The sequence below is a fragment of the Bos javanicus genome, chromosome 8 (genome assembly GCF_032452875.1).
Source record: "Bos javanicus breed banteng chromosome 8, ARS-OSU_banteng_1.0, whole genome shotgun sequence".
Taxonomy (NCBI): Eukaryota; Metazoa; Chordata; class Mammalia; order Artiodactyla; family Bovidae; genus Bos; species Bos javanicus.
The window spans coordinates 77,126,982-77,154,344 of NC_083875.1; the positions used below are offsets into that span (position 1 = coordinate 77,126,982).

The window sequence follows — 27,363 nt, forward strand, 5'->3', positions numbered from 1 at the left end:
ATACTCAACTATGGAATGCCCCCTAAACCTACAGAAAGAAAGAAAGTGAAGTTGCTCAGTTGTGTCCAACTCTTTGCGACCCCATGGACTGTAGCCTACCAGGCTCCCCAGTCCACGGAATTTTCCAGGCAAGAGTACTGGAGTGGATTGCCATTTCCTTCTCCAGGGGATCTTCCCAATCCAGGGATTGAACCTGGGTCTCCCACACTGCAGGCAGACACTTTACCGTCTGAGCCACCGGGGAAGCTCAGAACAGGGACACAAAGAAAGCAGTACCACCACCTGGCAGGGAGAGGGGGGTATTTTGGAAGACTGTAGAGGATTTTTTGGAGGTCACAAAGATGGGAGTATATCATGAGAAATGCTGGGCTGGAAGAAGCACAAGCTGGAATCAAGATTGCCGGGAGAAATATCAATAACCTCAGATATGCAGATGATACCACCCTTATGGCAGAAAGTGAAGAGGAACTAAAAAGCCTCTTGATGAAAGTGAAAGTGGAGAGTGAAAAAGTTGGCGTAAAGCTCAACATTCAGAAAATGAAAATCATGGCATCTGGTCCCATCACTTCATGGGAAATAGATGGGGAAACAGTGCCAGACTTTATTTTTTGGGCCTCCAAAATCACTGCAGATGGTGACTGCAGCCATGAAATTAAAAGACGCTTACTCCTTGGAAGGAAAGTTATGACCAACCTAGATAGCAGAGACGTTACTTTGCCAACAAAGTTCCGTCTAGTCAAGGCTATGGTTTTTCCTGTGGTCATGTATGGATGTGAGAGTTGGACTGTGAAGAAAGCTGAGTGCCGAAGAATTGATGCTTTTGAACTGTGGTGTTGGCTGTGGTGAAGACTGTGGTGAAGACTCTTGAGAGTGCCTTGGACTGCAAGGAGATCCAACCAGTCCATTCTGAAGGAGATCAGCCCTGGCATTTCTTTGGAAGGAATGATGCTAAAGCTGAAACTCCAGTACTTTGGCTACCTCATGCAAAGAGTTGACTCATTGGAAAAGACTCTGATGCTGGGAGGGATTGGGGGAAGGAGGAGAAGGGGACGACAGAAGATGAGATGGCTGGATGGCATCACTGACTTGATGGATGTGAGTTTGAGTGAACTCCGGGAGTTGGTGATGGACAGGGAGGCCTGGCTGCAATTCATGGGGTCACAAAGAGTCAGACACAACTGAGCGGCTGAACTGATCTGACTGAAGACTGGCAGGGTCAGCATCATTTAGTGGGTGTGTGTCAAGGATATCAGACATCCAAAAATGCATAGGATGGCCCCACAAGGAATTATCTTGCATCCTACATGACTTTTAGGTGTCTATTAAATATTATATATGTAGGTGAGAAACCTATTTAGAATGATCTGAATTTAGAACCTACCTGTGTTTTACATTTAAACCTAAAGCATCTGGATAAGATTTTAACATACTTTGAATTTTTCACGCATACAACCACACTGGGAAAATTGAAGGAAGTATCTTGCCAAGAGTTCATCTGTTTAGAACATCACACCATGCTGTCCGGAATGACCAAGGTGTCCAAGAGCCCTACACAGTAGCACATATTTCTGTATCTGTTGAGTGGCACCCATGTCCCCCCCATTACATTCACAGAAGAGCTAGTGTCCCACTCCTTAATTCTGCCTCTTGGTGAATCAGGCTTAAGAAAAACCTTTGTGACTTCCCTGGTGATCCAGCGGTTAAGAATTCACCTGCCAATATAGGAGACAAGGGTTCAATCCTTGGGCCATGAAGATTCCACATGCTATAGGGCAACTAAGTCCATGTACCACAACTGCTGAGCCTGAGCTCGGGTCTGTGAGCTGCAACTACTGGAGCTCACATGTCCCAGAGCCCGTGCTTAACAGCAAGAGAAGGCACTTCAATGAAAAGCCTGCACACCACAACTAGAGCCCACGCATGGCAACAAAGACCCGCTACAGCCAAAGATAAATAAATAGAAAAACATTTGGAAAGACTTGATTTTTTAATTGTAAATTACTTATAATTTCCCATGACATTATAGTTAGAACATTATTTTGACTTTTAAAGTTATGTGTAAGTAGACTGTGTTTTCTCTGAGGTTCATTTCAGGATGGTAGAGAGGATATTAAGATCTTTGTTATTACGTGGAGACACTGAATCTAAAAGGACTGACAATTGCTGCTTAAGAACTCACAAAACTGTCGGGTCTCTACAAAGGTCATATATTTGTTGCCTATTAACTGGAACCATCCTTGCTGTGGTGAGCTAACTTCTGATTGACCTACTTATGTTGATCAGTGTAGCCATCTTGGCTCTGGGAGGTGTGCTGTACTCTTGAATTGAGGGTAGGGAGAGAGGAGTGAAGGAAGAGTGTGAGAGAAGGAAAGAGGTCATCACTCCACTTCTAGGAAATTGGATGAAATGGATGGAGCTATAGCCTGGAATTCTGGGGACCTAGATTCCATTCCACCCAACTTTCTTTGTGTCCTTGGGTATGTCTATGAGTCTTGGACTTTTTAACCTAAAAATTGACCAGACCTTTCCCAGTTCCAGCATTCTTAGTCTAGGTCTTAATAAAATGTCTTAGGCTTGATCTTAGTCTGCTGCTGCTGCTAAGTCGCTTCAGTCGTGTCCGACTCTGTGCGACCCCATGGACGGCAGCCCATCAGGCTTCCCCGTCCCTGGGATTCTCCAGGCAAGAACACTGGAGTGGGTTGCCATTTCCTTCTCCAATGCATGAAAGTGAAAAGTGAAAATGAAGTCGCTCAGTCGTGTCCGACTCTAGCGACCCCACGGACTACAGCCTACCAGGCTCCTCCGTCCAAGGGACTTTCCAGGCAAGAGTACTGGAGTGGGGTGCCATTGCCTTCTCCACATCTTAGTCTAGGTCTCAATAAAATGTCCCACTTAAAACTATAGATGCGCTTTCCCTGAAAGCACCAATCACCTTCATATAATAAACAGAGCTATTTCTGCTGTATCTATAGAAGAACATTGCAGAAGAGGGAAAAAGACAAGGGCACTAAGATTTTTAATTTTTACAGGGCTAGACAGTTTAGGCCTGTGATCATGTGATATTCATAAAAGGAGATGAGGAAAGTGAGGCTCAGAGAGGTTAGGTAACTTGCACAAGGTCATGACTCCAGGAAACAACACAGCAGGAGTTTGTGCCCAAGCCTGCCTGACTCCAAAGCTTTGGAGTAACCACCATGGTCTTATTTACATTCCTGAAGAGAAGGTAATCTGGGAGGCCCAGAGGGACCCTCACTTCTCAATAAAAGAGGAAGAATCTTCCATGTTATTGGCCAATTTCATTTGCTGAAACCACAGTATCATTATATGTAAGGTGAGCACTGGTCCCTGTTTGCCTGGTATAGTTCCTATTGCCTGCTGTCCTAGCAGCATTAAAATGCCTATTTTATCCCCGAAAGGTTTGCCTAGTAGATTTTATAGTCACCTAATTATGTTTCTATGATTGTAGAAATTATGTTTCTATGATTGTTTCTATGATTTCTCCTGTGATTGTATCATGGCCAGGAGAGAAGCAAAATAAATAAATAAAACCACTTACTGTTGTGGGGATTAGTGGTTTAGATTAGAGATAAACCTTCAAGTTTATTTTATTCTACATGTGCTATCAGTCCGTAAAATGTTTTCTATCCACATTAAGTAGCGTGCAGACTTCCAACTGTAGTAACACAGTATGTCATAAACTATGTGACTCTCTTATCTTCCCTTTTTGGGGGATAAAGTCTAATACTTCAAGTGAAGCTTGTGTCACATACAGCAGAGCTATTTCTGTTGTATCTATAGAAGAACATTGGGTTCTTCTAAACAGGATGTTTTCTTTTAAACCTAATGTTTAAAAGAAAATATCCTGAGGATGACTTGTACATTCTCAGAGGAGAGTTTCACTTTCAGGCATGGGCACTGCAAAATATCTCACACTAGAAATGTACCTGATGCCTCCGAATAAACTTGGGAGGCTGCCTGTTCATTCTATTTAAAACCGGTTAGAGTCATCCCAGTGACTCAGGAAAGTATAGACTAATGGAAACTTAGACAGACACACACACTTCACAGGAAATCCTAATATTCCTCCTAGCCATGAGCACCAATCTCACCTCCCTTTGTTATAACCCCCAATGTCTTGCTCATGCCTCTAAGAGTAGCTGAACATTTTGAAACCTTTTACGATGATTTTGATGTCAATATCTAGAATTCAAGAGAATCAATCCTTGTCTTTACATTGCAACAGTCAACTTCCCCTTCCAGACACTGAAGTGTCTCTCACCAAGGTATCCAATGATTAGCATGTTGCTAATGTGCACTCTTTCCTGTCCTTCTGGCCACTGTACCTCTGTGACTCCACACACTCTTGGTTTCTGTCTCATGATTCTAAGCTACTTCTGTCTTTCCCACAGTCTTTTCATGTCTACTCGTGGTAGCCTCAGCTCTCTGCTCTTGTCACACTGTAGCCTGCCACTTGGCATCTCAACCGTATGCATGGCTCCACCATGCTCCTGCAGCATTTCTCTGTACAGCTCTGCACGTCATTAGTGTCCTTGGCCATTTTTCCTTGAAATTAATTTAGGAAACTGTACACACTATCACCTTTTGGATATTACTATTAAGGTTAAGAGTATAAGATCTCATCAAAAAGTTACGGCTGTGGAAAACCATATGGAGATTCCTCAAAAAAAACTAAAAATAGAACTACCTCATGACCCAGAAATTCCACTCTTGTGTACATCCAAAAAAATTCAGTTTATCAAAAAAAAAAAAAAAAACCTTAAAAACATTAATTCAAAAAGATAGATGAACCCCAGTGTGCATAACAACATTATTTACAATTGCCGAGATAAGGAAGCAACCTATCTACCAACAGGTATTGGAATAATGAAGATGTTGTGTATACATACAGTGGAATACTACTAAGCCATAAAGAAGAAAATCTTGCCATTTACAGCAACGTGGATGGACTTGAAAGGCATTATGTTAAGTGAAATAAGTCAACAAAGGCAAATACTGTATATTATCACTTATATGAGGAATCTAAAACACACTACAAACCAGCAAATATAACAAATAGAAGGAAAATCACAGATAAAGAGAAAAAACTAGCAGTTTCCATGGAGGGAAGGGAGGAGGGAGGGGCGACATAGACGTAGGGGATTAAAAGGTACAAACTATTAGGTATAAAATAGGCAACTAGGATGTATTGTACAACACCAGGAATATAGCCAATATTTTATTTTATTTTTTAAGTTTTATCGAAATATAGTTGACTTATGGGCTTCCCTGGTGCTTCACATGGTAAAGAATCTGCCTGCAATGCAGGAGACCCAGGTTTGATCCCTGGGTTGGGAAGATCCCCTGGAGAAGGGAATGGCTACCCACTCCAGTATCCTTGTCTGGAGAATCCCATGGACAGAGGAGCCTCACGGGCTCCATGGGGTTGCAAAGAGTTGGACACGACTGAGCGAGTTAATTTATAATGTGTTAGTTTCAGATGTACAGCAAAATGACTTAAAATCCTCTTCTATTATAGGTTATGACAAGATACCAGGGCTTCCCTGGTAGCTCAGTGGTTAAAGCCTCTGTGTGCAATGCGAGAGACCTGGGTTCGATCCCTGGGTTGGGAAGATCCCCTGGAGAAGGAAATGGCAACCCACTCCAGTATTTTTGCCTGGAGAATCCCATGGATGGAGGAGCCTGGTGGGCTACAGTCCACAGGGTCGCAAAGAGTTGGACATGACTGAGCAACTTCACTTTCATTTTCACAAGATACTGAGTATAGTTTTCCTGTGCTATACAGTAGGTTTTTGTGGTTTATATATTATTGTTGTCTGTCACTAAGTTGTGTCTGACTCTTTGCGGCCCCATGAACTGCAGCACGCCAGGCTTGTCTGTCCTCCACTGTCTCCCAGAGTTTGCTCAAACTCATGTCCATTCAGTCAATGATGCCATCCAACCAACTCATCCTCTGTCGCCCCCTTCTCCTCTTGCCCTCAGTCTTTCCCAGCATCAGGGTCTTTTCCAGTGAATCAGCTCTTCGCATCAGGTGGGCAAAGTATTGGAGTTTTAGCATCAATCCTTCCAATGAATATTCAGGGTTGATTTCCTTTAGGATTGACTGGTTTGATCTCCTTGCTGTCCAGGGACTCTCAAGAGTATTTCCAGCACCACAATTCAAAAGCATCAGCTTTTTGGCACTCAGCCTTCTTTATGGTCCAACTCTCATATCCGTACAAGACTAGTAGAAAAACCACAGATTTGACTATATGGACCTTTGTCTGCAAAGTGATGTCTCCGCCTTTATTAAAAGGCTGTCTAGGTTTGTCATAGCTTTTCTTGCAAGGAGCAAGTGTCTTTTAATTTCATGGCTATAGTCACTGCAGTGATTTTGGAGCCCAAGAAAATAAAATCTGACACTGTTTCCACTTTTTCCCCATCTGTTTGCCATGAAGTGATGGGGCTTGCTGCTATGATCTTAGTTTTTTGAATGCTGAGTTTTAAGCCAGCTTTTTTACTCTCCTTTATCATCCTCATCAAGAGGCTCTTTAGTTCCTCTTTGCTTTCCGCCATTAGAGTCGTATCATGTGCCTATCTGAGGTTGTTGATATTTCTCCCAGCAGTCTTCATTCCAGCTTGCTATTCATTCAGCCTGGCATTTCCCATGATGTACTTGCATATAAGTTAAATAAACAATGTGACAATATACAGCCTTGATGTACTCCTTTCCCAACTTTGAACCGGTCTGTTATTCCATGTCCAATTCTAACTGTTGCTTCTTGTCATGCATACAGGTTTCTCAGGAGACAGGGTAAGATGGTCTGGTATTCCCATCTGTTTAAGAATTTTCCACAGTTTGTTGTGAACACACAGTCAATGAAGTAGAAGTAGATTTTTTTTTGGTAATTCCCTTGCTTTTTCTATGATCCAGTGCATATTGGCAATTTGATCTCTACCTGTGCCTTTTCTAAATACAGCTTATAAGTCTAGAAATTCTTGGTTCATGTACATTTGAAGTCTAGCTTGAAGGATTTTGAGCATTACCTTGCTAGCATACGAAATGAGTACTGTTGTAGGACAGCTTGGACATTCTTTGACATTGCCTTTCTTTGGGATTCAAATGAAAACTGACCTTTTCCAGTCCTGTGGCCACTGTTGAGTTTTCCAAATTTGCTGGCATATTGAGTGCAGCACTTTAACAACATCATCTTTTGTGATTTGAAATAGATCAGCTGCAATCCTGTCACCTCCACTAGCTTTGTTCATAGTGATGCTTCCTAAGGCCCACTTGACTGCACACTCCAGGTTGTCTGGGTCTAGGTGAGTGACCACACCATCATGGTTATCTGGGTCATGAAGACATTTTTGGATAGTTCTCATGTGTATTCTTGCTACCTCCTGTTAATCTCTTCTGTTTTTGTTAGGTCCTTGCCATTTCTGTCCTTTACTGTACCCATCTTTGCATGAAATCCAAGTACCTTGTTATCTCCAATTTTCTTGAAGAGATCTCTAGTCTTTCCCATTCTGTTGTTTTCCTCTATTTCTTTGCATTTTTCATTTAAGAGACTTCCTAATCTCTTCTTGCTATTTTCTGGAACTCTACATTCAGTTGGGTATATCTTTGCCTTTCACTTCTCTTCTTTTCTCAGCTATCCGTAAGGCCCCCTCAGATAATCACTTTGCCTTCTTGCATTTCTTTTTCTTGGGGATAGTTTTGGTCACCACCTCCTGTTCAGTGTTACAAACCTCCATCCATAGTTCTTCAGGCACTCTGTCTACCAGATCTAATCCCTTGAATCTATTGGTCACCTCCTCTGTATAATCATAAGGGATCTGATCTAGGTCATACTTGAATGGTCTAGTAGTTTCTCCTATTTTGTTCAATTTAAGCCTGAATTTTGCAAGAAGGAGCTCATGATCTGAGCCACAGTCAGCTCCAGGTCTTGTTTTTGCTGATTACAAGTGCTGGTGAGGATGCAGGAAAAGGGGAACTCCTGTGCACTGTTGGTTTACCCACTATGGAAAAAAGTATGGAGGTTCCCCCCAAATTAAACAGAACTACCATATGATCTAGCTATCTCCACTTCTGAGTATATATCCAAAGGAAATGAAAACAGGATCTCAAAGAGAAATCTGCATTCCTATGTTCACTGCAGCATTACTTGCTATGGCGAAGATATGGAAACAACCTAAATGGCCATCAGTATATGAATGGATGGGCTTCCCTGGTAGCTCAGCTGGTAAAGAATCTGCCTGCAATGCAGGAGACTCCAGTTCGATTCCTGTGTTGGGAAGATCCCCTAGAGGAGGGATAGGATACCCATTCTAATATTCTTGGGCTTCCCTGGTGGCTCAAATGGTACAGAATCCAACTGTAATGCAGGAGACCTGGGTTGATCCCTGGTTGGGAAGATCCCCTGGAGGAGGGCATGGCAACCCACTCCAGTATTCTTGCCTGGAGAATCCCCATGGACAGAGGAGCCTGGCAGGCTATTGTCCATTAGGTTGCAAAGAGTCAGACATGACTGAGTGACAAAGTACAGCACAGCACAGATGAATGGATAAAGAAGATGTAGTATATGTACACAATGGAATATTTTACAACCATAAGAAAGAAGAAAATCCTGCCATCTGTGACAGCATGGATAGGCCTTGAAGGCATTATGCTAGGTGAAATAAGTCAGAGAAAGACAAAAACCCCATGGTATCACTTATGTGTGGAATCTGAAGAAAAAGGAAAAGTCAAACTCATAGAAACAGAAAGTAGTAAAATGGTTGCCATGGACTAGGGGGTGAGAGAAATGGGGAAAGGGTACAAACTTTCAGCTGAAAGATGAATAAGGTTTGATGTTCAAATGTAAAACATGATCTTTATAGTTGGTAATACTGTTTTACATAGTTGACATATGCGAGAGAGTAGAACTTAAGTGTTCTCATCTGAAAAAAAGATAAATATGTGAGGTGATGCATGTACTAATACGGGGAACTTTTCACGTGTATCAAATTGCTACAATGTATACTTTAAATATCATTCAGTTTTGTCAATTATGCCTCGATAAACTGAAATTAAAGAGATTATAAGGTCTCTCTTAAATATTCTATATCTGAATCCTGGCCTTGTATTGTCATGTAACCTTGGACAAGCTACTAAGTCACTCTTTTCTGTAAAATCTATAAAATGGGAAAAATTCAGGCCATATCATATGGGGATATTGTGCACAGAGGAGTCATAAATAAACATGTGGGAAGTGGCTGGCACTTAGTAAACACTCAATAACATTACTATTTACATATTAAAATGTCTGAAAGATCCTAAGGAGAAGAAACCAGTTTTGTTTTATTTAACTTAATAACTGGTTTAGGACTTCCCTGGTGGCTTAGTGGTAAAGAATCCACCTGCCAATACAGAAGACATGGGTTCAGTTCCTGGTCAGGGAAGATGCCATTTGCCACGGAGCAACTAAGCCTTTCAAGCCTGTGAGCCACAACCACTGAGCCCATGTACCGCAGGTACTGAAGCCTGCATGTCCTACAGCTCATGCTCCCCAACAAGAGAAGCCACCACAATGAGAAGCCCACACGCTGCAATGAAGAGTAGCCCCTGCTCACCGCAACAAGAGAAAAGCCTGCGCAGCAATGAAGACTCAGCACAGTCAAAATAAATACATACATAAAATTATTTTTTAAAAAACTGGTTTAACTTGACCAGAGATGTTTGAACATAACTTAGTTTGAGAAATACATCTTACTGCATCTCTGACCCATCTCAACTCAAAACCATCCAGTGAGCTACAGACTCACCACACACCTGAGTGTAGGATCATCAACCTCAGTATTTCCAAATCCAAGCAATGTATGTCCCACCCCAGCCTTTTCCTCCTCTACTCGTTACTACATAATATTAATCTTTAAAGAGCACCACCCTCTGCCCACACCAGCAATCTAAGGGTTGGCCGTAACTTTTCACTCACTGCTTACTCCTAACCTGTCACCAGCTTCTACAAACTCTGCCACTATATTCACTTTCAAAGTGGTTCCTGCCTCCCCATCGCCCCATGCTTGAGAGTGAAAAAAGGTGAAAGTGTTAGTCACTCAATCATGTCCAACTCTTTGCAACCCTATGGACTGTAGCCTACCAGGCTCATCTGTTCATGAGATTTGCCAGTCAAGAATACTGGGATGGGTAACCATTCCCTTCTCCAGGGTATCTTCCCGATCCAGGGACTGAACCCAGGTATCCTGCATTGCAGGCAGATTATTTATCATCTGAGCCACCACAGAAGCCCAAAGAATACTGGAGTGGGTAGCCATTCCCTTCAAAGGGATCCCCACCTCTCCATCACCCCATGATTACCACTTCTCAACTGCATAAGAGCAGTGGCCTCCTCACTGGTTTCCCTGATCTCAGTCTCATTCCTGAATTGTTGCCAGAAAAATAGTTTTAAATGCCTAATTACTTGTATGAACTCTCTTCTTTAAATGTTTTTCATGCCTTTCAGGATAAAATGTAAACTCCATTTTAGTATATAAAGCACACCTCTACCCCACACATTTCCATCATTCCTATGTATTCTGTTGTCGTTCAGTCGCCCAGTCGTGTCCAACTCTGTGACCCCATGGACTGCAGCACACCAGGCTTCCCTGTCCCTCACCATCTCCTAGAGTTTGCTCAAGTTCACGTTCATTGCGTCAGTGATGCCGTCCAGCCGTCTCATCCTCTGATGCCCTTTTCTCCTTCTGCCCTCAATCTTTCCCAGCATCAGGGACTTTTCCAATGAGTCGTCTGTTCGCATCAGGTGCCCAAATATGTCACACTATATCATGCCTCCTTGACTTTGTACAAACTGCCTTTCCCTGGAAAGTCCTTCTGCACCCAGATGGCTCCTACTCATTCTTTAGAATTTAATGTTTCACCTTCTCTCAGAAGGCTCTCCTACATAGATGCTTATCTCATAGTTTCCGTGGTTGACTCATCCATTTCTCTCCCAGATAATTAGTCTAAGCCAATCACAGTAATTTAATTCTCTCTGGTTTGGAAGTGGGCATGTGAGCCAACCCTGAAAATGAAAAATGAAGGGAAGAGTTGCCTGGGGAGGGGGGAAGTTCTGAGAAAAGTTTCTTGCTTCTAAGAAGAACATACTGGACAGATAACGAACTTTCCCTTAACATTGTATGTGAAGAAGACACCAGGAATTCTGGCAGTTATCCTGTGGTGCTGACGGCAAATGGTTTGAGGGGGAGTTCTGGCTAACTGACAAGAGCAGTGCAGCGAGATGAAATGAACCTGGCTTCTCAATCCTGGAATCCTCCCTGACTCTGGACTTGGTGCAGTCTTGGGATAATAAATCACCTTATTATCTAAACCAGGGTTTGTTAGAGTTACTTGCTGCTAATGGTGTCCTAACTGATGCAGCTGTCACCATCTCATGGGTCTCTCTGTCATCACAGTCAATCATCACACCAAAATCAGGAACATGACAGAATACCCTCACTGTACTTCAGCATCATTGTGGTGAACTTCAATAATGCCATGTGATAAAGACAGAAAATAAAAAGCATAAATATTGGAAAGGAGGGCACAAAACTGTCACTATCTCTAGGTTATTGTATCAGCTACAGGAAAAGGCAAAGATTCTAATAAGAAGCTAGGGGGATTAATTATAAGTCAGTCAGGTGTTCAGCTTGAAAGCAACAAAGACCATGTAAAAATATGATGATGGAAAATCCCATTCAAAATAGCTAAACACACAAATTAGAACAGGCACATAATATCTAGGATATCCATAAGAAATATTCAAAACTTGCATGAAGATAATAATAAAACATAGCTGAATAACATAAAAGAATACCTTGGAAAAATGAAGGAATATAACAATGTTCCTGAATAGGAGAAGTTAATTATTTTGAAGATCCATATCTCTTCTAAATAAAATTCACTGCAATTTTAATACAAATCTCAACACATTTTCAAAAATGACAAACGAGAAAGTGCACATGATTATCAAGAAACTCTGGCTAAAAAAAGATCCATAAGGGGAATTTGACCTATCTGATGTCAAAACTATACTGTTGTTCATAATGGAGCAGGAATACTAAAATATGCAATTCAGAAATACACCTTTGAAAATAATGAGAGGTTATGATAAATAACTCTGAGAAAAATCGTTAACCAATTGGAAAGGAGAAAAAGTATATCCTTACTTTCTGTCAAACACACATTTAAAATTCCAAAGAAGTCAGCAAGTCAGTTAAAAGCAAATATTAGATCAAACCACATGAAATCACTATTTTTGTAGGTCAAAGGCAGTTGACTATCAGAAATTTCACATAGTTAAAGCTAATACATTAATTTTGAGGATGAAAACACAGGAAACATGTTTATAGTCTTGGAATGAGGGGTACTGACAAAATATAAAACTCAGAAAAGAAGTCTGCACGTGTAGAAATTGTCTGTGCATATGAAAAGTACCTGTGCTACAAAGTTAACATTAAAATAAGTTAAAAGCTCAAAATCCTTCAAGCTAGGTTTCAACAGTATGTGAACCGAAAACTTCCAGATGTACAAAATGGATTTAGAAAATGCAGAGGAACCAGAGAGCAAATTGCCAACATCCATTGGATCATAGAAAAAGCAAGGGTAGTCCAGAAAAACATCTACTGCTTTATTAACTACTCTAAAGCCCTTGACTGAGTGGACCACGACAAATTGTGGAAAATTCTTAAAGAGATGGGAATACCAGACCACCTTACCTGCCTCCTAAGAAACTGTATACAGGTCAAGAAACACCAGTTAGAACTGGACATGGAACAATGGACTGGTTCAAAATTGGGAAAGGAGTACGTCAAGGCTGTATATTGTCACCCTGCTTATTTAACTTATATGCAGAGTATATCATGTGAAATGCCAGGCTACATCTAGCTGGAATCAAGCTCAAGCTGGAATCAAGATTGCTGGGAGAAATATCAATAACCTTAGCTATGCAGATGACACCACTCTAATAGTAGAAAGCAAAGAAGAACTAAAGAGCCTCTTGATGAAGGTGAAAGCTGTGATTAGTCACTCAGTCACATCTGACAGTTTGCAACTGTAGCCTGCCAGGCTCCTCTGTCTATGGGGATTCTCCAGGCAAGAATACTGGAGTGGGTTGCCATGCCCTCCTCCAGGGGATCTTCCCAACCCAGGGACTGAACCCAGGTCTCCTGCATTGCAGGTGGATTCTTTACCATCTGAGCCACCAGGGAAGCCCAAGAAAACTGGAGTGGATAGCCTATCCCATCTCCATGGAAACTTCCCCGGCCCAGGAGTCAAACTGGGGCCTCCTGCATTGCAGTTGGATTCTTTACAAGCTGAGCTACCCCGAAAGCCAAAGGTGAAAGAGGAGAGTGAAAAAGCTGGCTTAAAACTCAATACTCAAAAAACTAAGATCATGGTATCTGGCCCCATCATTTCATGGCAAATTGATGGGGAAACAATGGAAACAGTGACAGACTTTACTTTTTGGGGCTCCAAAATCACTGCAGACAGTGACTGCAGTCAGGAAATTAAAAGATGCGTGCTGCTTGGAAAAAAAGCTACGATCAGTCTAGACAGCATATTAAAAAGCAGAGGCATCATTTTGCTGACAAAGATCCATTTAGTTAAAACTATGGTTTTTCTAGTTGTCATGTAAGGATGGGAGAATGCTGAATGACGAAGAATTGATGCTTTTGAATTGTGATGCTGCAGAATAGTCTTGAGAGTCCCTTGGACAGCAAAGAGATCAAACCAGTCAATCCTAAAGGCAAAAAGAAGCATCAATATTTTGGCCACATGATGTGAAGAGCTGACTCATTGGAAAAGACCCTGATGCTGGGAAAGATTGAAGGCAGGAAGAGAAGGGGGCGACAGAGGATGAGACAGTTGGATGGCATCACTGACTCAATGGAAATTAAAGAACAGGCAAGCCTGGAGTGCTGCAGCCCATGGGGTCACAAAGAGTTGGATACTACTGAGCAACTGAACAACAACAAAATTAAAAGCCAAGAACAAATTAGGAGGAAAAAAGATAATATAAGAATTCTCAAAATCCATAAGGGAAGTACAAAAATGAAACAGAAATGCACAAAGTAAACAAGTAATTCCAAGCAGAAATGCACATGGGTAATTATCCTCTGAAAAGATGTTCACCTTTACAAGTAAAAAGGAACAGGTATATTAAAATAATAAAATCTCATTTTTTTTTTCAGTCTTAGAAATTGGTCACATCAGGGTTAGTGCTTATGTGGGGAAGAAGTCATTCTTGTACTCACCTTTTTAGTGAGTATTAGTTTTTCAGAGGATAATTTGTTTGCCTATTTCCATCAAAATTTAAAATGTGTATATCTGTCAAATCAGCAGTTATGTTTTTAAGAATCTGTCATAAAGAAATACTTGTATATGCACATTCCTTGGCAGCACTGTCTGTTACAGCCACTAAATAGGAAATATCAATTTCCAGTAATAATTTGGTGATTAAATTATGATATGTCTTCACTAAAAGATATTATTCAGCCAATTTCAAAAGGATACAGATTAATATGTATTGATATGGAAAGTCCTTCATGCCATATGATAAAGTGAAAAAAAGGAACTATAATACATATCGAACAATCCCATTTATGATAAAAAAAAATCCTATAGCCATTCTACATGTCAATGTACATAGATTGGCTATCAGGAACATTAGGGTCAAGGAAAACATTCTATAAAATTATACTTTAAAATATCTTTTATGAGAACACATGATCTATTATCTATGTCATTATACAAATACAACTAAGTTCACTTAGGAGTGATTTCCACAAATGTGCATGAGGTATGGCCAATTCCAGACATTTCCCAGGATTTTTAAAATTTTAATCATTTGGTGAAAACCACATATAACATATATATATATTCCCATTTCCTCCAAGGACCACAAAATACATTTTCAATGAAAAGGAAACTGGCAGAACCTCAGTTTGATCCCAATTCTTTAACTGATACTATATTTCAGGACCATATTTTAGGACAGCTCTACTTTGAAGATATAGGAGGGTCTTGCCTCATCCAGCAAAGCGCACTTGAAGATCTTACCCTTTAAACAATGAAAGGAGGGAGGAGCATGTTTTGATCGTCCAATCTGCCTTGTCTGTAATCGCCCCTCATTCCTGAGCCAATGGATTGGACACACCACCACTGCCTCCTTCCTAACCAAGCTACTGACTAGCATGTAATTCATTAGCCTTTAGGATGACTTTCTACCATTTCACTTAATGAAAGTGTCAGGACCTCCATTTGAAGCCCTCCCATTTTCTCTCAGTGCCTGCCCACTCTCCTTCCTGCCTCCCTGCTTTTCTCCCTCTTTCTCCTTCTCATCCTTATCACAGACTTCTGACATTGTCGGGTGAGTGGCAGCTGGAAGCCTGCACCCTTCTGAGGTGCAGACCAGAGCCCACTGCAGGGCACGTACCCGTGTTTCTGGCTGTGATCTTGGAACTGTGTCTCAGCAGACGGACAAACACATTGCTGTTGCAGTGGTTCACTAACTGCAGGCGGAGACCCCTCCGAGTCTGGATCTTGACCAAGCATTTTGCCATTACTGTTTCTTCAATTCTCCGTGTCTCCTCTGCCTGTCATGGCCCAGGGCAGCTACCACCAGCCATAGTGGCTTTGACCTTTCACTAACTGTCCATTCTGTTTTAAAGGACCGAGGCAGGGCCCACTGAATGAATCAAATGTCAGGCTCCTAACGCAGCCAACAGAAATAACTCAGGAGGGATCAGCATGGGGCCAGAGGAGGGAGGGGGATGCTATTTTTAAACTCTCCACTCACTCCCCTGACAAACAATGAAACAATATACAACATCCTTACCCTAGCGAATTGGAAACCATCCAGGCCAGAGGACCCCAGCCCAATGTCCTACAGTGTCCTAGGAACTGAATGCCTCCCCCGCCCCACAAAAATAAAATAATACCCAGGCAACTCTGTGATGGAGAAGCAACCCACCTTGATTTCTTTTAAAAAATATTTGAATCTTTATTATGTTCTAGAGCAGTGCTTTCCAATAAAAATAAAATGCAAGCCAAATTAAAGAACAAAAAGGAAACATTTGAAAAGTGAAAGAAATAAAATTAATTTTAATGATGTGTTTTATTTGGAGCCAAGATATCTAAACTAGTATCATTCACCATGTAACAATATCAAAATAATAAAATAGTTTAGATACTTTTTAGTACTAAGTCTTTGAAATTGGTGTGTATTTGCACACTTACAGCATGTCTCAATTCAGCAAACAGCAGGACACGACTTAGCAACTGAACAGCAATATTGCCAGTGCTCAGCAGCCACGTGAGATTGCCGTATTGGACAACACAGCTCTGGACAAAGTGCTGAGGACCTCATGGCATTATCTCTGTCCTCACAAGGATGCTAAAATGTCCCTTTTTGGATAGAAAAGGAAACAGCATCCTGGAAAGAGTAACTGACCTGACCAAATTCACAAAGTAAGTGGCAAAGCCATGATTTGAACCTAAGCATTCAACATCAGTTGACTAAGAAGACAGTCTCCCAGGAGGACAGCTGCTGGTACCCCTACTTCTAACCTCGTGTTTCAAATGTAGGATCTGAATATAATGTAATTCTCTCTTTCAAGACTTTGAAAGTCCTGCACTCGTACCTCTGAGCATGAAATGTGCTTGCATCCCCGAGTCAGTGTTCTGGGAGCAAAGTATTTTCAATATTTTAGGAATATTGAAAAATTCCTATAACTGAAAATATTTCAGCTGATTAGTACTGTGCCCCATATACTACCATTCAGTTCTATTTCTTGGCTGGTACATTTTCTCACTTTCATTTTTAGAAAAAAATTTTTTTCCTCCCACTATTGTACATATATACATTTTTCTTCTTTAAATAGCTACTGAGTGCAAAAGATAATTTTCTAATAAAAATATTCTTTTTTTCTCCTCTCTTGACAAAACAAAACATTATATGCAGAGCAGTCAGTTGAAGTTACGCATTATTATATCTCACTGTGGGAATATAAATTGATCTAGCATTTCTGGAAAAAAGCTTAGCAAAATACATTGAGTTTTATAGGCATGATATCTGTCGATTCAAAAATTCCACTTTTAGGAAATTAGCCTGAGCAAATAATGAGAAATGTTGACAAAAATTTATGGACAAAGATTTTCATCAGTGTCATTTATTGTGGAAAGAAAAAAAAAAGTCAATCTAAATTTCCAGTGGGAAAATGATTAAATACATGTGATAGAATATTGTATATCCATTAAAATGTATGTTTAGGAGTTTAATGATGTGAGGGAAAGCTTGCAATATATTGATTACTGGAAGAAGCAGTTTATGTAAGCAGTATGACCTCAACTATATAAAAAAGTACAGTACAGACCAGACTATAAATTTTGATCGGGGAGAATGGGGAAGCCAGCTATGCACTGTGGGTGGAGGTCACTTCTAGATATCCCCCAGAGGGCTCCCTCTCCCCACCCACAGTTCCAGTTTCAACAGGGCAGTTCCTCCTCTCACCAGGGTTAGTCAATTTTCAAACCTGACACTTGAAAGGAAAATACTCCTAAAAATTCACAATATCTTCACCCCTTTGCAGTTCCCTTTTTGATATAATTCTGAGCAGAACCCCTACTTATAAAAAGATAGGCTGCACAGAGGTGGAGCCCTGGGACAGTACCTGCTAGGCCTTCCCTCACTAGCCACCACCAGCAGTTCCTGAAAAACTACTGAAAATCTTTAGGATACTGAAAAACAAATCAGGAAGTCCCCATGCCAAACGAACCAATACTGTGCAGGAACACAGATCAAGGATTTTAAAGATTAATGTGGGCTCACTGGCATGGCAGTAGACCAGGCCTCAGATATTGAGAAAACCTCCCTTTGTCTATTTGGATGGAATATAGATGAATCTGTGTGCTTATCATTATAAATAAAGACAACATGATGTGACTTGATAGCACACGCTAAACAAAGAAACCCCAAAGCAACAACAAAAAACAAAATGAAAACCCCTAAAAGCAAATAAAAAACCTGAAACAAAACCACCACCATCCCTTATACCTGTTCTTTTCCATGGAGAGTTATTCTCTCTTAATTCTCAAGCTTCAAGTTTCACTATAGTTTTGAAGTGTCTCCTTCCCTTTTAGTAACTATAATGATAAAAAATATTTTGCATCTCGTGCATGTAAAATTTTTTTCTTACTTTAACTTGTTCCCACTCTTTAAGTTACTTTTCAGAGATCTTAAGTATGATTCTTTTACCCTCTTTCTTCGGGGACCTTCAGCTTTTATTTAGAGGGAAGGAACCTAGCAGGACCAGCATCCTGTATTATCCCAACCATTTCTGTCTACCTTGCCCTGTTCTACCCAGAAGTGTGGCTACATTTCAAGAGGAAGAAACAAAGGGAAGCAGAGCCAACCCAAGGATTCTGGGAGAAACTGCACAAGCAGCTTGTTCTTGTTCTAGGCACTGCACTCACAGACCCGACAGCAATAGCACAGCATTTGGATGCCCTTGAACACCCTTCCTGTTTAGATTTGTCTTGTTTGTTTGAAGAATCAGGAATGCATGTCTGGGCAGTGACAAGAAGCTAAAGAAAGCAGCAGATATGTGTGAGGAGAGGAATTGATTTTCCACAATGAGATGCCAGAAACACTGATAAATCAAGCAGAAGCCACAGCAGAGGAAGAGAGTTCAATGATAAGAGCTCTTCATAAGCCTGGATTTCATGTCTGCTTTGGGGACAAACTTCCTGGCACAGATTTGAGGCAAGGGAACAAGTCTGTCTTTGCTTTGTGCGTGACTGGGAGCTACTACATGACTTGGAACCCTAGGGCATCTGAAAGTGGAGACAATAAATCTTCCACGGGTGTTAGGACAAAGAAATGAGACTGAGTATATCAACTGCCTTGCGTAGTGCTGGCTCCCAGTTGATGAAGGAGAACTTAAAGGAGTTACAGAAAGTAAAAGTAAAAGCACAACCTCTGGGTTCTAATCCTGGCTGTACCATTTATCTGACTTCAGCTTCCATGCCTGTAAAATGAGCAGAGCAAAGGCAGGACCTATCTCCCAGGGCTGCTAGGAGGATTAATGAAGGTGATCCACGAGGCATGTTCAGATCAGGGGCTATCACAGGAATTACTCAAGAAAAATTACTGATTTTTTCCTAACACATGCTCTCTCCTTTACTCAAGGGAAAGACTGAGGATTTTAAATAGTCTGGATTTTCTCCCTTCTGTCAGCCATCTGTTTCTAACATTTCTAGTTACTTTTCCCTAACTAGGAAACAGCATTGCAGGCTGTTAAGTTTACCTGACCAGCCCTGTGACCTCGGGAAAGCTATATAAGCTTGTTGAAGTGTAGTTTTCTGCCTGTAAAATAGTACTGATGTTGACATTCATGTAACTGAGTGCCTGATAAGTAGCAGGCACAGTAAATGCTAGCTACTCTATCATCATCAATATCATGTACCTTATTAGTTATTTTGAAAACTAACAGCTTTCACAGGTGTAGTGGGTTTGGCTTTTAGTTAAAATAGTTATGGAGATTCACTGAAATTGTAGCTGACAACTCCAGTTAGGAAGATAATAAAAAGTTATTACACACATTAAATGTTCTTCATAATAAATTTAGACATCAAGTATCAAGAAACTGATTGTCTCAGTTTATTTGATCCCTAAATTTATTTGATGTCTAAATTATTTGAAAATCCTTGGCACTGTCACATATCATATTTATCATATAATGAAATATAATAATGTTATAAAATATTTTAATAATATTTTGTGATACAATGGGTATATTCTTGGACATATAATAACAAGAAATGGAAGCAGTTCCCAGCACCACTAAGTGACAGGGCTATTCGACCAGGTAGTCAGTCATTTGTATAATTCAATTTCCTCCTTTGTAAATAAAATGAGACAACATTATGTGTCCTATCCGTTTCGAAGAAATGGTCATGAGTCTCAAATTATAGTAATTCATGGAAAAAACTCTGAAAATGTGTAAGACGGTTTGGCATATTGGATAATCTTCCTCTTATTATCTCCCTTATCAGATGAAGCACTCATTGAGTGTCTCCTCCCTATAACACAAGAGTACTGCTCGGTGGGGCCAGTCATCACATGCAGTGGTGGGACAAAGGCCAATAAACCTTCTGGAGAATTACAGCTGCAGACAAAACAGAATTCAAGCAGTGCAGCTGGGCTCTCCTCAACACCACTGTGGGGAAAGAGAACACTCTTCACAGGAACTTCATGGCTATAACAGAGCAGCGGTCCCCAATCTTTCTGGCAGCAGGGACCTGTTTCGTGGAAGAGAGTTTTTCCACGGATGGGAAAGGATGGTTTCAGGATGACTCAAGCTCACTACATTTATTGTGCACTTTATTTCTATTATTATTACACGCGCTCCACCCCAGATCATCAGGCATTAGATCCCGGAGGTTGGGGACCCCTGCTGTAGAGGATTCTAACATAGGACTCATCTGTTTCCCTGACCATCCGATACACTGACAACTGCGGCATCTCTAAATAGGGAGCTTATGCGAGCTGTGTCAGAGAGGGACAGGCAAGAGAGGGAGAGACAGTAAGAGAGTCAGGAAGGGCGGACGGAGTGTCACAGTGCTCTGTCTGCTCAGACCACTGGTGATGATTTCTAGACAGGCAGAAAAAACAGACTGGACGTTCCATCAGACACTGCTCTGCTTTCACTTCCTGCCTCCTTGTGTTCTGATCCTGACTTTTTTACCCCAAATGTACAGAATTAATATTCTTGAAAATAAATCTTAGGTGGTAGTTATTATTATCAGAAAAGCACTACCTGCACAGTGCAGGGAAGTAGAGAACAGGTAGGAAATCGGTGGAGGAGATCCCAATAGTCCTCAAAGGTGACAGCCCAGAGAAAATTGCTGCTGACATGTGCTCTGTTTCCTACCAGACCTGCAGGAGTTTTAAGTTCAAAGGGTTGCAAACATGGTTAAAATATTTACAAGTTGGTGAGGCCTAGAGAAGTCATAATGGAGTATGAAATTTTAACCTCAAAGCCAAAGATACCAATGTGTTGTGCTATAAATCATTCTGTGTGATGTTTTGAAACTTTTAAAACTCTATTTTTCTTTACAGTACTAAAATCAGCTATCACTCCTCTGACAAAGGTCTGTATAATCAAAGCCGTGGTTTTTCCAGTTGTCATGTATGGATGTGAGAGTTGGACTATAAAGAAGGCTGAGCACTGAAGAATTAATTGATGCTTTTGAACTGTGGGGCTGGAGAAGACTCTTGAGAGTCCCTTGGACTGCAAGGAGATCCAACCAGTCCATCCTAAAGGAAATCAGTCCTGAATATTCATTGGAAGGACTGATGATGAAGCTGAAGCTCCAATACTTTGGCCACCGATGTGAAGAGCTGACTCACTGGAAAAGACCCTGATGCTGAAAAAGATTGAGGGCAGGAGAAGGGGGCAACAGAGGATGAGATGGCTGGATAGCATCACTGACTCAATAAATATGAGTTTGAGCAAGCTCCAGGAGACAGTGAAGGACAGGGAAGCCTGGCATGCTACAGTCCATGGGGTTGCAGAGAGTCAGACACAACTCAGCAAGTAAACAACAACTCACTTTCTGAGTGCTATTTACCAAGATCTGAGCAAGCTCAGTTTGCCCATGCTCTCCCTCCCCCTTCTCTGACAGAGTACCCCTGAAGGGCTGCTTTAGAAGATTCTTCTTGAACACAGACAAGCCTGCATCCATGTGAGCCAGTTCACAAACTGGATGGCTTGTCTTTCATTCATCCAACAGATATTCCCTGAGCACTTAAGTGTGCTAGGCACTGGCCCAGACACTTGGAATACAGTTGAGTCTGAGCCTGATTATGGTCTTGGCCCCATCCTGGAGGATGATACAGACGTGCAACAACTAAACCAACACACAGGCAAGGTAACGTGAGTGCTATGAAGGGAATAACAGGATTCATCATTGATAACTTGGCAGGAGTAGGGTTTTAGGTGTAAAGCTTCAGATGGAGCTGTTGTGGAAAGATTATCTTAGGGTGATAGTTTACCCTACATCTGAAGAGGAGACAGAAGGATCCAGTATTGCAAAGGTACCTTATCATATACTGAATGCTTCTCTGTCATACAGAAGTTTATTTAGGGGTTCTTTTCTGGCCCCCAAGTCAGAGTTTTCATTACTTTTGCTTTACAGTGATGATAGGTTAGCAGCAGGCTTTCATATAAGCCCTTAATATACATTCTCTTGGGGATGTTGATCTTATTTTTCAGAGTATCTGTCTTTTTCATAGTAAAAAAAAAATATATTTTCTATTGCTATGGGTCAATTAATACTCATGACAACCCTGTTAACTAGGGTTATTATCTATAAATTTTACAGATAAGGGAACAGAGGCTTAAAGATTAGGAGCTACTTCCTACAAAAATAAACATCATACCCTCCCCCAAACACACAGCATCACCCTTTTTCTAGACAGTCACCCAGCCTGTCAATTCCACCTCCTAATTCTTCTTCCTCACCCACTTCCCGGTCCTAGCCACCTCTTTGGAGTCTGATGCAGCTGCCCTTTCACCCTCTGACACATCCATCTCAGAGCATCTAGGTACAAAGAAGGTTTTTTAAACACTAATCTGTTCACTTCACTCACTTAAAACTGTCAGATAGCTTCTTTCAGACATACCCAGCAGGGATTTTCTTGGAACCTTTAGCTCATAAATTTAGAACAAAAGCTTAGTGATAATTTTTCATGGACAAAGAATCTTAACAACTAAAGACTGATTTCATATACTTAATGGAAAATCTAAAGATGAAGAACAATACACAGCATTTGCTTAAATTACCTTCACAGGTTCCAAAGTATGATGCTGGAAACATCTCTAGATCTTCAGGAGAAAAGGTACTACTTTTTGAAGTGAATGAGCTTAATGTTTTGTCTTCTAGGATTCTTTTTCTTTTCATTTTCTGGTATTCCAGATTCTACCAGTTAAATCAAAGAGGAAGGGCACCCACAGTGAGGTGAGGGGCAGGATAAGCCTAACTCTATGGAAGCCTGAGAAGGAGCATGAGATGCTCTAGCTACAAGGAAATGGGCATCTCAGCCTCAACCAGAAAAGTCATGAAGGACCCGCTGAAGACTGAGAATCACAAGGCTTGCTGACAACTGTAAGAACTTCCCACAATCCCTCATGTTTTCCTAACTTTCCAATGAGATGTGGATCTGCATCTTATTTACAAACAAGAAAGAGCATATCATTCCAAGCAGTCAGCTTTCCATAAGAAATAAAAGTAAAAAAAACATGTTCATGAGAAGACAGATGTATTGCTGGGCTTCTACCTCTATCTTCCAAAGAATGAATTTAGTCCCTGCCCCTCCAAAATTGACTCTAAGATTTCTGAACAAAATGTTTAAAATGAGCATACTCTGTTTGAATAGGGAAATGTTTATATACTGAAAAAAATAGAAGTAGAGCAAAGAATATAAAAAAACTAACAAGTTATTTTTAAATGACATAAAAAGCCTAATGTGCATTGTACTTATATGAGTTCTCAGTGGAAGCAGGTTAGAACTCTGAATTTTTTGTTTTATTCCATAGCATGGCTTATATGTAATCTTAGAGCTTAGGGTCAGGAACAGAAAAGTCACCTAGAATGGCTCCCCTTCCATTAACCATCCACCCTTTAGTGAGAAGATCCCAGGCATTGTGCAGGGAGGGGCATGCAGTTAGACCAGACATGTAAACTGATGGTTAGAAAGAGGGGTTTTAGGAATCAAATATAAGTGGCAGCTCCAGAGAAATGGACAGCAGAGTGGTAGTTACCAGGAGCTGTGGGAGTGGGGATGTGGAGATGCTTGTCAGGGGATACAAACTTACAGTTGTTAGATTAACAAGATCTGGGGATCTAATGTACAGTATGGTGATTATAGCTAGTAATGCAATATTATATACTTAAATATTGCTAACAGTCGATCTTATGTTCTCACCAAAAGAAAGAAATGATAATTATGCTATGGGAGGGAAGTGTTAGCTAACTCTATGGTGATCATCATTTTGTACCATATAAATGTATCAAATCAATACACTGTACATCTTAAATTTATACACGGTTATATATAATTATATCTCAATAAAAAGAATAATAAATGCAAGATTGAAAGAAAAGAAAGCTATTAGTACTTTCTTCAGAGCCAGGAACATGTCATAGGGGAGGAGCCACTTGACAAAACAGTATGGACTGAGCCGGTGGAGCAGAGGAAAATTGGAAGAGCAGTCCCAACAAAGGAAACAGCAGAGGGTCCTGTGTGGGTCAGCAGTACTGGGTGGGGGGGGTGGGTGGAGAGCTGCAGTCACAGAATGATGAGAGGGTCAGGCAGGACCAATGGAGGGAAATATGGTGAGTGTGGACCAGATTGTGAGGACCCATGAACACCAGGGCTGGACTCTGCTCTACAGTCAATGGGGAAAGTTCTAGAAACTATTTTAATAAAGGTGATGGCTCCAGCAGGAGTTTATAGAGGATGGGTTAGATGAAGATAAATAAGGAAGACACTGCAATGTCTCCAGAAAGAGAAGAGGGGACCTGTAATGAAGATGTAACTGCAGGCTGAAGAGTTGGGGCAATGTCAGTTACTCCTGGGATGGACTTGACAGTGGTGGCCGAGTCGATGCGGGCATGGGAGGGGTATCAAGGCAAGGATGGCTTCCGGGTATCTGGCTGGGGCAACTTAATGGATGTTCTGTCATTCACCAAATCAGAGCAGGGGCAATTTGGAGACTGGGATTTGAGGAAGGAAGAGAACATGAGGGTAGTTGTAAGCCCATTAAGTTTGATGGGTTAGCTGTGAGCAATTACATGGCATCCAAGTGGAGGTGGCCAACAAGCAGAGGAGAGTGCAGGGTGGCAGCGAGGGGCTGGGCACTAATACAAGGAGGCTAATCCAAGAGAAACAGAGAAGGTCAAGGTCACTCTCATTAGTGAAAACACTGCATCTTGAATCCTGTCTCCTTATTCCAAGTTCAGTGGTCTCCATTTCCAAACAGCAGTGAAAAGCAAGCTTTACTGTCTTCCAATAGTGGTTAAGATAATGTTTTAAAATAACTGATTAATTCACCCATACTCACAAAAGTCCTGGAAGCCTTTTCTTGATCCTCAGCCCAGACAGCAAACTTAACCCACCCAACAATAAAACCACCACCACAAAGACTTTAACTGTAAATCTCATAAACCATTCTCCAAGACAGAAAGACCTCCCCCAACTGCAGACTGCTCAAAAGGATCCACACTCTAAGTAAAAGGAAAACCAAAGGGGTCACAAGTAGAGGAGAGTGTGAGATAAGAGACCTAATCTGCAAGGATCAGGTAGCATTCATTGACAGCAACAAGGTGCTCCCTGGTGTCATCATCCAACAAGCCACCCATTAATTATGCAGATGCAGAGTTGTCCATTCCCCTCTTATTCACTGGCCCATGGCACACCTAAAACCCTGTGAATAAAGATATGGCCTGAATACCTATAGATATCCTCTGTAGGATGGTGGTAACATGAAGGAAATCTTCCAGAGCTCTCCATACATGAAACCAGAAGAAAATCTCCCACAGACATTGGACAGGGACTAGGAATTTCACAGCTATAATGCATTCTTTGAAAAAATGTATGAGGAATTTCCCTGGAGAAGAATTTAACCCATCTCTCTGACTAAGACAACCTATAATTTAGATTTTGCCTTCCATATAAACAGCTTTTCCCCTGTCCTGGTCAAACCCAGGACTTAAAGTTTTGAGATGTTCCATAACTTAGATGTATCAAGGCAATTTATGCACAATGCAGTTTTGTCACATGCCAACGTAGGTACCTGAGGTATTCCTGGAAGAAATAGGTGCCAGTGCTGTCCTTACTGGCCCCAGTTAGCACAGCTGCCTCCGGTCTGTTTAGGATTCTCAACCAAGAGTCTATTTCCTCTGCCTCTGTACAGGGTGAATTTGTTTTCTCATCACTTCTGCTGTATTATTTCACTCCCTCCAGGCACAAGTCACAATTACAGATAAACCATTTTTGTCTGAGTAGAGGAAATTGAATTGGGCTGCATTAATAAATGGAGCTCTATTTTTTTTTCCATATTTCCCAACAGCTTTACAAATGGTATTAAGAATCAGGCATCTGTGTCTCTCTGTGGGAAAAAAAACCAGGCTTTTTTGGAACTATGGACTCCTTATGTTGCTGCTCTGTAACCAAGGAGCTAAAGGCATCAAGTCTCAGTCCTTCACCCAACACAGCAGCCCAGAGCCTCTCTCTCTTGCATTTTAATTATATGCTCAAGATGAGAAACACAAATGGCCAAGAAATGCAAGAAAAATGTCTAGCCACTCTAAACCACTTTACAGTTTTGTAAAGCTACAATAAGAGACATTCATATATATAATTTGGTGGGAGGTAGGAGAATGAAAGATACTTTTGTATATTTATGTGATTAATAATGTATATATGTTAAAATTGTGACTTCCTTCACTCTGCATGATAGTCTCTAGGTCCATCCATGTCTCTGCAAATGGCACAGTTTTGTTCCTTTTTATGGCTGAGTAATATTCCATTGACTATATGCACCACATCTTCTTCATCCATTCCTATGTTTATGGACATTTAGGTTGCTTCTATGTCCTGGCTATTGTGAATGGTGCTGCAGTGATCACTGGGGTGCACGTATCTTTTGAACCATGATTTTCTTCAGATATATGCCCAGGGTTGGATTGCTGAATCATATGGTAGTTCTATTTTTAGTTCTTTAGGGAACCTCCAAACTGTTTTCCGTAGTGGCTGTGCCAGTTTACATTCCCATCAACAGTGTAGGAGGGTGCCCTTTTCTCCACACCGTTTCCAGCATTTATTGTTTGTATGTTTTTTTAAGATGGCCATTCTGACCAGTGTGAGGTGATCCCTCATTGTAGTTTTGATGTGCCTTTCTTTAATAATTAGTGACGTTGAGCATCTTTTCATGTGTTTGTTGACCATCTGTATGTCTTCTTGGCAGAAATGTCTATTTAGGTCTTTTGCCCATTTTTTGATTGGGCTGTTTATTTTTTTGATATTGAGCTGGATGAGTTGTTTGTATAGTTTGGAGATTAATCCCTTGCATTTGCTTTATTTGCAAATATTTTCTCTCATTCTGAGGGCTGTCTTTTTGTCTTGTTTATGGTTTCCTTTGCTGTGTAAAAGCTTTTAAGTTTAATTAGGTCCCATTTGTTTGTTTTTATTTTCATTACTCTAGGAGGTGAGTTGAAAAAAAGGTTTTGCTATGATTTATGTCATGGAGTGTTCTGCCTATATT

General features: G+C 40.9%; 1 protein-coding gene and 1 long non-coding RNA gene across 5 annotated transcripts in view; one reads left to right on the forward strand and one right to left on the reverse strand.

Annotated features, from left to right (window-relative positions):
• LOC133252963 (uncharacterized) overlaps window positions 1-27,363 on the forward strand; it is a 111,001-nt gene that overhangs the window by 76,113 nt on the left and 7,525 nt on the right. Inside the window, exons 3-4 of one of the 3 annotated variants that reach the window (XR_009738131.1) lie at window positions 21,156-21,967; window positions 22,890-22,937. This is a non-coding gene — a long non-coding RNA (uncharacterized LOC133252963). Of the gene's footprint in view, window positions 1-21,155; window positions 24,358-27,363 lie in introns of those variants that run through there. The other 2 variants (XR_009738132.1, XR_009738130.1) reach the window with 2 other exon arrangements.
• FRMD3 (FERM domain containing 3) overlaps window positions 1-27,363 on the reverse strand; it is a 347,210-nt gene that overhangs the window by 30,739 nt on the left and 289,108 nt on the right. The window lies entirely within an intron of this gene.